Source organism: Chlorocebus sabaeus, chromosome 23 (genome assembly GCF_047675955.1).
Source record: "Chlorocebus sabaeus isolate Y175 chromosome 23, mChlSab1.0.hap1, whole genome shotgun sequence".
Lineage (NCBI taxonomy): Eukaryota > Metazoa > Chordata > Mammalia > Primates > Cercopithecidae > Chlorocebus > Chlorocebus sabaeus.
Window position 1 is genome coordinate 44,071,390 of NC_132926.1, and position 11,758 is coordinate 44,083,147.

Below are 11,758 nucleotides of genomic sequence, written 5' to 3' on the forward strand. Positions count from 1 at the left end.
ACTTTTTACACTTCTCTGCTAATTAGATAAAGGATTGGGACCGGGGAGAATGAGCCTCCATGCATATTCTTCTGAGCTGTGACAGGGAGCAGAGTTTAGGGATTTTTCTACCCCTGGTCTCCACCCCTCCTCCCTGGAAGCTTCTCACCCCCTGGGGATCCTTGACTCCCAGTCCAAATGCCACAGCTGCTTGAGCTCCTGACCCTCCCTTTGGCCCCTTCAATTTAGCCTCAGTGACTTGCCAAGTTCCCCAACAATATGGTCTGGGAAAAAAAGTGGAATACTTCTGTTTTCCCTTTCAGATTCAGGGTTCCAGGTGTTGGGAGGGAAATGAGGCCCTCCTGTGTGAAAATGGGATCAGTTGGTGGTCTATTGGATGCATGGGCCTGTAAGGACAAGGGCATATTAGGGGGGATCAGTCTGAAAGCCATGACTTGATCTGTTTCATGTTGGCAAGTATGTTTCCTTCATCAATCTGGGAGCTGGTTAAGGCTGTGCCCTGCCAATCCCAGCCACACAGTGATCGCCCAAGGATAGGGACGTGTTTCTCCCATCAGACTGAGGTACCCAAATGGCAGAGGCCTCATCTTCACCACTAGCCTCAGAAGAGTTAGAGTTGGAGGGGCTCACCCAACACAAGGTTTCAGTTGGCTAAAACCTCTTGTTTTTTATTCCCTCATTGTTTTAAACCTCCATCTCTGTTCTATCCATCTCTAGATAGGACACAGAAGTTCTCAATTAATGTTTCTTGATTAATTGTTGAAGAAGAAGGTTTGGAACTGGTTGTAGGATTTTACTAGTTTTCAGAGAAATATGCATTTATTCATTCCAAAAATATGTACCTACTCAGTTCAGGCTAGTACTCAATACTTATGAGTCCAAGATGAATTAGGAGGTATTTTCACCTAGAAGCTCTCATTCTGGTCTGAGAGAGAGAGAAGTTTAAGTTATTTTTAATAGTACAGTGAAATAAGGAACGTTGGAAATGTTGGAAGGATGCAAGGAAACGGGGATAAATAAGGAAATGCCATAGAAGGGACTTCTGATGAAGACCTGCCATCTGCTGGCAGTGAACGGTACAACAAGCTCTTTTGTTGCCATAATATGGGTTCAGTACTGGAATTCTAGCCATTATCCAGTACCTGCCTAATGGATAGCCAGTCCAGTGATTGGCACTGAGCTGTGAACCTTGAACGTTGTAAAGGGATTTTTGTCTTTGAAAAACTTGTACTATGCTTATGGATGTAAGATATAATTGAAAAAGTTGTCAATCAACCAAGCAACAGATATTTGAATACGCACACACAAAAAATGTGCTTTTAAAAAAAGCATAGGCCAGGCGCGGTGGCTCAGCCCTGTAATCCCAGCACTTTGGGAGGCTGAGGCAGGAGGAACATGAGGTCGGGAGTTCGAGACCAGCCTGGCCAACATGATGAAACCCTGTCTTTACTAAAAATACAAAAAATTAGCCAGGCGTGGTGGCGCCCACCTGTAATCCCAGCTACTCAGAAGGCTGAGGCAGGAGAATTGCTTGAACTGAGGAGGCAGAGGTTGCGGTGAGCCAAGATCACACCAGTGCACTCCAGCCTGGGTGACAGAGCAAGACTCTGTCTTGAGAAAAAAAAAAAAAAAAAGCATGTAATTCATGCTTGTTACCAAAAAAATTAAATAAAACATGGAAATATGTAATGTAAAAAATAGGACTCTCTGACATCCAACTCCCTGTAAGTAATAATCATGTACAGTTTAGTGTGGATTTTTTTCTCTGCATATATAAATGTTTATATATACCTATGTAATTTTTTTTCTTTTTAAAGATGGGGTCTTGCTATGTTGCTCAGGCTGGCTTCAAACTCCTGGGCTCAAGCAATCTTCTCACCTCAGCCTTCTGAATAGCTAGGACTCCAGGTATGCACCAGTGTGCCAAGCTATATACATATTAATATATTTTATTATTTGAGATGGGGTCTGGCTCTGTCACCCAGGGTGGAGTGCAGTGGCACGATCTTGGCTCACTGCAACCTCCACCTCCCGGGTTCAAGCAATTCTTGTGCCTCAGCCTCTTGAGTGGCTGGGATTACAGGAGCCTGCCACCATGCTCGGCTAATTTTTTGTATTTTTAGTAGAGACGGGGTTTTACCATGTTGGCCTAGCTTGTCTTGAACTCCTGACCTCAAGTGATCCACCCGCCTTGGCCTCTCAAAGTGCTGAGATTACAGGCGTGAGCCACCATGCCTGGCCTTAATTTTCTATGTTCTCTTTTTCTACAGTTATTTCTGGATGTGAAAGGGGGAAGGGATATTAGATCTCCTGCACTAATTTTCTCGTTTTCTTATCTTTTATTTCCTGTTTTCCATTTTTTTGTTGTATTGTTTAGGAAAGTGCCTCAATTTTATCTTCCCACCATTATGTTGAAATTCTAAAAATTTCTGTATCAAATACTCAATACCTAAGCCTTTTCCCTTACTCTCTGAATATTCCTTTCTTTTTTTTTTTTTTTTTTTTGAGACGGAGTCTCATTCTGTCGCCCAGGCTGGAATGTGGTGGTGCGATCTTGGTTCACTGCAACCTCTGCCTCGTGGGTTCAAGCGATTCTCCTGCCACAGCCTCCCCAGTAGCTGGGATTACAGGTACGCACCACCACACGTGGCTAGTTTTTGTATTTTTAGTAGAGATGGGGTTTCGCCATGTTGCCCAGGCTGCTCTCGAACTCCTGACCTCAGGTGATCTGCCTGCCTTGGCCTCTCAAAGTAGTGGAATTACAGGTGTGAACCACTTTACCTGGCCTGAATATTTCTTTTTTATCATAGTCTGTTCTTGTTTCATGATTGCAATATCTTCTCTTAAATCTCTAAGGATACAATTTTCAAAAATTTTGTTTCCTGTTTTATTTCTTCTTCCAAATTCCTTTTTATCTATAATCTTAGAGCCTTTTCTCAAAAGTCTAGTGATGCTTGGCTGTCCATTCATGCTTAACAATGAGGGGCTAAAAGCTTTTTGTGTCTGGATGGGGCTTGTTGAATAGTGTGCTTCACTCCAGAGAGATAAGATAGCTCCTAGCTAATTCACTGGGGAATCCTAAGCATCAGTATCTTTAAGTCTTTTTTCTAGGGTTAATTAGTTTTGCCAGAGAGGTCTTTTATAACCTATTGAGTTATAGACCTATTGAGTCTATAACTCAATAGGTGAAAAATCTTTCTTTCTTTCTTTCTTTCTTTCTTTCTTTCTTTCTTTCTTTCTTTCTTTCTTTCTTTCTTTCTTTCTTTCTTTCTTTCTTTCTTTCTTTCTTTCTTTCTTTCTTTCTTCTTTTTTTATTTTTTGGAGACAGTCTTGCTCTGTCGCCCAGGCTGGAGTGCAGTGGCGCGATCTCGGCTCACTGTAAGCTCCGACTCCCAGGTTCATGCCATTCTCCTGCCTCAGCCTCCCGAGTAGCTGGGACTACAGGCGCCCGCCACCACACCTGGCTAATTTTTTTTTGTATTTTTAGTAGAGATGGGGTTTCACCGTGTTAGTCAGGATGGTCTCTATCTCCTGACCTCGTGATCTGCCCACCTCAGTCTCCCAAAGTGCTGGGATTATAGGCGTGAGCCACCGTGCCCTGCCAAAATATTTCATTTTAACTTGTATTTTTTATTATTAGTGAGGTGGAGCACCTTTTTACATGTTAATTATCTGTTTAGATTTCTTATTCTATGAAATGATTCTGGACACTTTTTTTGACTACTTCTATTTTGCACTCATTTTTCTTACAGATTTATGGAATCCAATTATTAACATATAATATGTTGCAAAAATTGTTTTCCTTTTTGTTGTTTGCCTTTTTTTTTCTTTTTTTGGAGACAGAGTCATGCTCTGTCACCTTGGCTGGAGTGCAGTGGTGTGATCATAGCTCACTGTAGCCTCGAGCTCATGGGCTCAAGGAATCTTCCCACTTTAACCTCCCAAGTTGGTGGAATTATAGGCATATGCCACTACACCCGGCTAATTTTTTTTTGAGACGGAGTCTTGCTCTGTCGACCAGGCTGGAGTGCAGTGGCGCAATCTCGGCTCACTGCAAGCTCTGCCTCCCCGGGTTCACACCATTCTCCTGCTTCAGCCTCCTGAGTAGCTGGGACTATAGGTGCCCGCCACCACGCCCGGCTAATTTTTTTTTTTTTTTTTTTGTATTTTTAATAGAGACAGGGTTTCACCGTGTTAGCCAGGATGGTCTCGATCTCCTGACCTCGTGATCTGCCCACCTCAGCCTCCCAAAGTACTGGGATTACAGGCTTGAGCCACGGCACCTGGCCACACCTGGCTAATTTTTAGATATAGGGTCTCACTATGTTGCCAACGTTGATCTCAAATTCCTGAGTTTAAGTGATCCTCCTGCCTCAGCCTCCCAAAGTGCTGGGATTACAGGTTTGAGCCACAGCACCTGGCCACACCTGGCTAATTTTTAGATATAGGGTCTCACTATGTTGCCAACGCTGATCTCAAATTCCTGAGTTTAAGTGATCCTCCTGCCTCAGACTCCCAAAGTGCTGGTATTACAGTCATGAGTCACTGTATCCAGCCCAACTTTTAATTTTGAATATGTTGTCTTTTTCCCTAAAGAAATTAAATTTTTTTTTTCTGTTTTGGTCAACTTATTCCTTTAAGTATTCTAGGTTTTGAGTAATTAATAGAACAAACTGCCTCATTTAAATATGATAAAAATGTTCTGTATTTTCTTTTTCTTTTGTTGTGATTTTATTTTCTAATTATAGACCTTTTATATATGTAACTAACTTTTGTATATTATATGGGGCTTGCCTTTTATCTATCCCCTGCACCTCATATAGGCAGGCAATTGCCACCCAATTTATTAAATAATTTATAATTTCCCCACTGATTTGAAATGCTACCTACAGACCGGGCATGGTTGCTCACATCTGTAATCCCAGCACTTTGAGAGGTGGAGATGGGAGGATCGCTTGAGGCCAGGAGTTCGAGACCAGCCTGGTCAACATATTGAGACCTCATGTCTACTTTTTTTTTCTTTTATTATTATTATTATTATTATTATTATTATTATTACTTTAAGTTCTAGGGTACATGTGCATAACGTGCAGGTTTGTTACTTTTTTTTTTTTTTTTGATATGGAGTCTTGCTTTGTCACTCAGGCTGGAGTGCAGTGGCACAATTTCAGCTTACTGCAACCTTCACCTCCTGAGTTCAAGCCATTCTCCTGCCTCAGCCTCCTGAGTAGCTGGGATTACAGACACGTACCACCACGACCAACTAGTTTTTGTATTTTTAGTAGAGATGGGGTTTCACCATGTTGGCCAGGCTGGTCTCGAACTCCTGACCTCATGATCTGCCTGTCTCGGCCTCCCAAGGTGCTGGGATTATAGGTGTGAGCCACTGTGCCTCATCTCTATTAAAAAAAAATTTTTTTTTAAATGAGAAAGGCCGCCTACTAAATTCCCATACATCCATAGATTTAGCCATGGAATTGCTATTCTATTTCATATATCTTTGTCTTTTCTTTTGCTAATAATACACTTTTGCTGGGCTCGGTGGCTCACCCAGCACTTATAATCCCAAGACTTCAGAAAGTTGAGGTGGGTGGATCACTTGAGGCCTGGAGTTCGAGACCAGCCTGGCCAACATGGTGAAACCCCATTTCTACTAAAAACGCAAAAAGTTAGCCAGGCATGCTGGGGGTGTGCATGCCTGTAATCACAGCTACTTAGGAGGCTGAGGCATGAGAATCGTTGAACTTGGGAGGTGTAGGTTGCAGTGAGCAGAGATCGTGCCACTGCACTCCAACCAGGGCAACAGAGTGAGACTCTCTTTCAAAAAAAAAACAACAATAACAATAATAGGCCGGGTGCGGTGGCTCACGCCTGTAATCCCAGCACTTTGGGAGGCTGAGGTGAGTGGATTACAAGGTCAGGAGTTCAAGAGCAGCCTGGCCAAGATGGTGAACCCTGTCTCTACTAAAATTACAAAAACTAGCCAGGCGCGGTGGCAGGCATCTGTAATCCCAGCTACTTGGGAGGCTGAGGCAGGAGAATCGCTTGAACCCAGGTGGCAGAGGTTGCTGTGAGCCGAGACTGAGCACTCCAGTGGCTGGATGACAGAGTGAGACTCTATCTCAAAAAAATAAAATTAAAAACAATAATAATTCACATGTTATTACTATGTAATCGTAGCATTTTTTTGCTTTTTTGTCATAACATATTTTAATATTTAATAAAACAAGTGCCTCCTCCTTATTCTTTTCAAGAATTTTCTTGTATAATACATTTATATCTTTTAGAAAAACTTTATAATCAAATTGTCAAATAAAAATCATTGAGATTATAATTGTAATTATTCTAAATTTATTGATAAATTTGAGGAGAAAATTGACGTTTTTATACCATTTAATCTTTCCATCCAGTAGCACAGTAGGCCTTTCCCTTTATTCAGATTGTTTTTCTATGTCTTTCAGAAAACCTTTATAGTCTTTTTCATATAAAGAACCTTTATTTCTGATTGATTTTCTAGCTGGTTATTGCCATTAATGCCAGCAATGTAATGAATTAATACATTTCCTAAGATTGAAAAATCTTTGAATCTTGAGCCAAACCCTAATGGATCGTGTGTTTTTCCTTTAATATATTTTTAGATTCTCTTTGCTAATATCCTATTTAGGTTTTATGCTCCTTACTCACAAGTGAGATTGGTCTATGCTTTTTTTTCTCTTCAAACTAGTTTTGTCAGGTTTTAGTAAAAGGATTTTGCTAGTCCTATAAACTGAAAGGCACATTTTCAATTTTCTTCTATGATCTAGAACAGTTTATATAATAGAGGAATTACTCCTCTAGCTCAACAAAAACAACAAAAAACAAATAATACAATTTAAAAATGGGCAAGGACTTGACTAGACATCTCTCCAAAGGTGATGTACATATGAATGACCAACAAGCATATGAAAAGATGTTCAATGTCACTAATCATTAGAAAAATGAAAATAAAAAAGATAACAATATCATTATTATTTATTATTATTATTATTATTTTTTGAGATGGAGTTTTGTTCTTGTTGACTGGAGTGCAATGGCATGGTCTTGACTCACTGCAACCTCTGCCTCCAGGGTTCAAGTGATTCTCCTGCCTCAGCCTCCCAAGTAGCTGGGATTACAGGCACCCGCCATCACACCCAACTCATTTTTGTATTTTTAGTAGAGACAGGGTTTCACCATGTTGGCCAGGTTGATCTTGAACACCTGACCTCAAGTGATCTGTCCACCTCAGCCTCCCAGAGTACTGAGATTACAGGCATCAGCCACCATGCCTGGCCAAAAAATATATATTTTAAGTACCAGGTACCAGGCACCAGGTTAGATGCTGGGAATACATCTATTAACCAGCTGACCAGCACCCTGCCCTCCAGAGCATATCATTTAGCAAATCAGGCAACAGAAGGTCTTCCTGAGTAAGCAGAGGAGTTTAGACACTACCCTGTGAGACACTGCACTCATGTGGCCCTCTGATGGGAGCGGATGGAGAGATGTCCTCAGCCTGCGGATGACATGGAAGGGGGGTATGCAGAGGAAATGCAGAGTGTTGAAGAGCTAGGTCTCCAACACTGTGAGCCTCAGCTATGAACCCCAGACTAGAATGAATGCACTGCAGAGGCAGGGAAGTGGTCAGAGTTTCTGAGAAAGTCTTTCATTCAGAGAGATGTAAAACTTCTTAATCTTTTCTCAGATAATTTACATTTAATAAAAGTATAGCCTTTGTTTGATTTAAGCTGCAGGAATGAAACTCTGATGATGGAATCATTGGCTTGAGTCAGTAGGAAGAAGAGGGGTTTGGTGTAGAGGGGCAGTCAGGGCCATCCCTGAAATCACCTCTTTTTAGGAGCTGTCCACCTCAGAGGCCAGCTCTGACCTTCCATGTGATGTGAGGGATACTGCTTCACTCCCTGGACATCGTTTTCAGCATATTCAGAAACGGAAGCAGGAGTTCTTGGTTTTCCAGAACTGAGGACATTCCCTCTTAACTCCTAAGTGATTATCACCCTGCCTTCCCCTGCAAACTCAGCTTTCCCGGAGAAAACAAGAGAGAGAGGATGCAGGGAAATGGGCAGTAGGCACACTTAATAATCCTGTAAGGAGTGCTTGCTGTGACAGTGCATATACTAAAACTGAAATGATATAGAGATTAGCATAACCCTGCATAAGGATGATATGCAAATTTATGCAGCTTCTTAAGTGTAAATTTTGAAAGTCATGGGAAACAGACAAAGGTTCTTCCCAAACCTGGGACCATGCAACTCCCTGGAGACATTTAAAAGAGCACTGAACAACCAGAGCCAACAGGCAGAGTGACCAGCTCATCCTGTTTTCCCCTGGAGAAAGTCCTGTGTTCCAGGCAAGCTGGGATGGCTGTCACCCCATCAGGAGGCTGGTCTTTAGCTCTGCATCTGCCATTGACTCCCTTCCCTTCATAGCCTGAGTTTCCTCCTCAATTGTAAAGTAGTATACCTGGACAAGATGATAACTAAGGGTACTTCCAGCCCTGCTAGAACCAAGTGGAAATTTGCCCTGCCTACCCTAACATCCAGAAGCCCTCAAGGAACTTGCCATGAGCCAATCTCATCACCAGGGGACGCACCTGAAGGTTCAGGGACCTGCACATTTTCCCATACAGACCCTTCGCTGTTATTGATTCCTGTGAGTGACGTAGTTAATACCAGCAAACAGTGTATTATAATCATTAGTTGTCACTACAAAATAGAGTGAAGATGATTATTCCTAGTTGTCAGATTGTTTCAAGGAGTATGTAAACCAAAAATAAGAAATGTAGAAAAAAAAAAAATTTCACAATGCTCCCAGCTGGCATTATATCCATTTAATTATACAGTCATATTGGAATGATACGTGGTTATCATTTCTATTTAGAATTTTACTTGTGCCAGGCCTGGTGGCTCACACCTGTAATCCCAGCACTTTGGGAGGGCGAGGTGGGCGGATCACCTGAGGTCAGGAGTTGGAGATCAGCCTGACCAACATGGCGAAACCTCGTCTCTACTAAAAAATACAAAAATTAGCCGGGCATGGTGGCAAGCACCTGTAGTCCCAGCTATCTGGGAGGCTGAGGCAGGAGAATCGCTTGAACCTGGGAGAAGGAGGTTGCAGTGAGCCGAGATTGTGCCACTGACTCCAGCCTAGGTGACAAAGCGAGACTCAGTCTCCAAAAAAAAAAGGAAAAAAAAAAAGAATTTTACTTGGATTCCAGAGGAAGGATTTCCATCTCTTGATTTCTATTAACATCAAATAGAAAATGTTTCTCTCTGTTGCAAATCCTAAGTACACACTGTTCTAAAAGTGTGCTTTTTTGCCAGTTTTATAAGGCCTCCATCTTTTGGCAAGAATATCAAAACCAACAAATTTGGAAAGTTGTTCCATTGCACTTTCCCAGAGTGAATCTGAAGCAAGACTGCCTAGCTTCACGTCTCAGCTCTGTTTCATTAATGATTTAACGTTTCTGTGTGTCTGTGTCTTTCTCTGTAAAATGCAGATTGTCAGGCGAGTTTCCAGAGCTCTGGCACTGGAAGTGGTTGACTTGCGGGTTAATAAAGAACAGTATAGGTTTGAAAAGGGAAAGTTCATTAGGAAGAACGCTGCAAAAGGGTATAGCGTGGTGCCTCAGCGAGAGGACTGAGCATGCATGATGGATTTGGGGCATTTATGGACCTTAAGGTGGGAGCTTAGGGTTGTCAAATTAGTTTCAGCATGGCGTTCCAGAAATGTATAGAAATTTTAATTACTTATACATGTTGGAAGAGGCCTAGAATCAGATGTTGACTTTAGGTACTAGGGAATTTTGATTACCTCTAAATTCCCCAGAGAAGGAGTTTTGCCACGGGATAGCCTGCTGGATGGTCACCAGGTGATCTTTGCTCCCTTCTACACTTGACCTTAGCCAAAAGGCCAAGAAGCGATGTCTTTACTCCCTTCTAAATTGCTCATATAAGAAGTTTTTGGGTCAGGTGTGGTGGCTTATGACTGTAATCCTCGCACTTTGGGAGGCCAAGGCAGGCAGATCACTTGAGGTCAGCAGTTTGAAACCAGCCTGGTCAACACGGTGAAACCCCGTCTCTACTAAAAATACAAAAATTAGCTGGGTGTGGTGGTGCATGCCTGTAATTCCTGCTCCTTGGGAGGCTGAGACATGAGAATCGTTTGAACCCAGGAGGCAGAGGTTGCAGTGAGCAACCTAGATCATGCCACTGCACTCCAGCCTGGGTGACAGAGCAAGACCTTGTCTCAAAAAAAAAAAAAGGTCTGTGGCTTGGGAATAGAGGTTCAATGCAATATGTCATTATTTGTGATGTTTTTAAAGCCCATAGGATTTATCTAACATTTTTATTTTTATAAAGGAAAATTGGAGACCCACAGAGAAGGAATCTTTCCAATATCCCATGAGCTTTGCTGACAATAAAATTCCATATCGAACATTTGTCAGAAGATAAAAGCTCTAGACAGAACCTCTGTTTCTGTATTTTATCTTTCTTTTTCTTTTCTTTCTTTCTTTTCTTTTTCTTTTTCTTTTTGAGACAGAGTTTTGCTCTTGTCACCCAGGCTGTAGTGCAATGGCCTGTCTTGGCTCACTGCAACTGCCGCCTCCCAGGTTCAAGTGATTCTCCTGCTTCAGCCTCATGAGTAGCTGGGATTATAGGTGCACGCCACTATGGCCAGCTAATTTTTGTATTTTTAATAGAGACAGTGTTTCACTATGTTGGCCAGGCTGGTCTCTGTCTCCTGACCTCAGATGATCCACCCTCCTCGGCCTCTTAAAGTGCTAGGATTACAGGCCTGAGCCACCACGCCTGGTGAGTATCCTTTTCTTTTCTTTTTTCTTTCTTTTCCTTTTCTCTTTTCTCTTTTTTTTCTCTCCTTCCTTCCTTCCTTCCTTCCTTCCTTCCTTCCTTCCTTCCTTCCTTCCTTCCTTCCTTCCTTCCTTCCTTTCTTCCTTTCTTTCTTTCTTTCTTTTTCTTACCCAGTTGCTCCTGTCCCAATGTTTTTCTGAACTTCTCATGTAGTAAACTCAGCTTGCATTTCAGTGGATGCCATGGTATCTGAAGGGACAACATCCATTGCAGCAGCAGCCGTTTCCTCTGCTGGGAACAAAGTGGCTTACACTGAGAGAATGTGGAGAACTGTGTTCATGCTGTGGCCTTGACTCCTGTGTTTTTACTTATTCTGCTGCCTGCTCTTCTTCCCTTCCTCGGGAAGCCTGGGACTCGGTGTGTGGTCAGAACTCCCATTGCCACTCCAGAAATGAACACTGTACTTGTTTTGTAGTAAGAGAGAACTTGTTTCAAATCCTATTTCAGCTACTTACTGTGTGACCTTGTTATGCCAGTTATTCTCTTTGATAGCCTCAGTTTCTATATCTAATGAAATGGACATAATGCCACCACACTCACAGTGGAGGTAAACGTTAGCAATAGTACGAAGCCTAGTGGTTGCCCACATGATGCACACAAACAAGACCCCAGCAAGGCACGTTGTAAGTTGCAGGTTGGGTTCTCCGGGAGGCAGACTCAAGCTGGAGAGTAGCAGGCAGGACATTTATAAGAAAGTGCCCTTGGGACAATCACCTGTGTAAGAAAGGAGATGGGAATAGGTCTGAGCAGAGGAAAAAGTTGGGCTGTGATGCAGGCCCAGTGGGGGATCGCAGCCCGCCTCCCAGGGGGACCTCTAGAGCAAGGAGGACCCCTCAGAGTTATTGCCA

General features: G+C 42.4%; 1 pseudogene; it reads left to right on the forward strand.

The window, feature by feature from the left end:
• The first annotated feature begins 8,134 nt into the window (after window positions 1-8,134).
• Window positions 8,135-8,235, forward strand: LOC119618474 (U6 spliceosomal RNA; annotated as a pseudogene).
• Window positions 8,236-11,758: the final 3,523 nt, after the last annotated feature.